Source organism: Phocoena sinus, chromosome 3, assembly GCF_008692025.1.
Source record: "Phocoena sinus isolate mPhoSin1 chromosome 3, mPhoSin1.pri, whole genome shotgun sequence".
Taxonomy (NCBI): domain Eukaryota; kingdom Metazoa; phylum Chordata; class Mammalia; order Artiodactyla; family Phocoenidae; genus Phocoena; species Phocoena sinus.
The window spans coordinates 110,349,845-110,351,390 of record NC_045765.1 but is presented as its reverse complement, the minus strand read 5'-3'; positions in this window follow the sequence as shown (position 1 = coordinate 110,351,390).

The window sequence follows — 1,546 nt, the reverse complement described above, 5'->3', positions numbered from 1 at the left end:
TTCTGTGGGGCTAAGCTTTTCTTTCCTGACCAGGGTAGTGGTGAGATGGGGGTTCGCTTTATAATAATTCACTAAGCTGTGTGTTTATGTTTTTGTATTTTTCTGATTATGTATTACATTTCCAATAAAAAGCTTTTTAAAAACCCTAGAGTTCTTTCATTAGCATTGTAGAAATTGCTTCTAGAATTCAGTTGCCAAAAACTTTTTTCTCTGAAAAATAATGTGCATGCTTGCTCTACAAAACAATGAGAACCGTATAATCTAACATTTCACTTTTTAAAATTAGTTGACAGTAAATCAGAGCCAAATTTATTGCTCCAGTGGAAAAACCAGCTCATCTCAGACTTCCGGTCTACACAGCTTCTTTTAATTGGCTGTGTGTGTGCATGTGTGTGTGTTTTAAACTCTCTCTCTAGGTGTTTTCATATTGTAAGTTTCCTCCGGGGAAGTAGGTGGGAAAATCTTTAGAAGTTTCATCAGATAGAAGAAAAAGATTTTGCAACAGAGCATGGCATAGTGGTGAAGAGCAAGGACTCTTGAGACATTAGCCATGTGAATTTGGACATATTACTCTCTGTGCTTCAGTTTTGTGTTCCAAAGAGAGAGACAAATAATGATACCAACTTCATATGGTTGTTGTACGGGTTAGATGAGGGCACAGAAGAGTGCCTGGCACATATATGAATGTTAGCTATTATTACTCGGAAGATCTGATACCAAAATCCTTCACAAAGAACTGCAAAGATCTGAGTAACTTAGAAGCAAGGACATCTGAGAGTAGGATAGATGCTCCTGGATAATTTGAAAAAGCAGCAATAACCATACACATTTCTTTCTTCAATAGAACATAATTTCACTTACATGACACAAAATGAATATTATGTAACAGGCAACATTTTAAATTAACAACAAAAATCCTTACCTTCATGTTTACTCTTTGTAGAAAGAACTGGGTGTAGCTGAAAAAGTCAGAATTTCTATTTTCTGACTTTCTGTGGAAAGGCAGACCTAAAGAATCAAAATATAACCCGAAGTTATAAAGAATGCCAACATACTTCCAGTTAAATATAGTGGCTTGAAACATGCCTTAATTGATACTCCCTCCTAAAGCCCTAACATGACAGTAAAGGAATAAAGAACAAAAGAGGAGAAAATTTTGGACAAAAAATGTGCAGCCTTTGAAAGATGTATGGGAGGTAAACGGCTTAAGCGAGTGGAGGGAGCTGACCTGAGAGCTTGCAGTGAGACACTTGAGGAGCCGGCCGAGTCCCGAGGGGTCTGGCACTGCTGGGGGGCACTGTGTTCTGTGAAAGGTGGGGAGAGGTATCAGGTGAAAAGAGGGAGAATGGTGGGACTCTCAAACAGGAGCAAGAGACCTTCCCTCCCCCCACCTTCCAGACCCTCCTTTCCCACAGCAAGAGTCTAGAAGTTCATTCCCTGGAAAAAGTGAGCCAGAGAAGATGTAGACTCAAATAGCAGTCCAAGAGGAGGGCAGAGGTAATGCTGAACACTGTAGGATCGAGTTACAATCTACCTTCAGAATCAC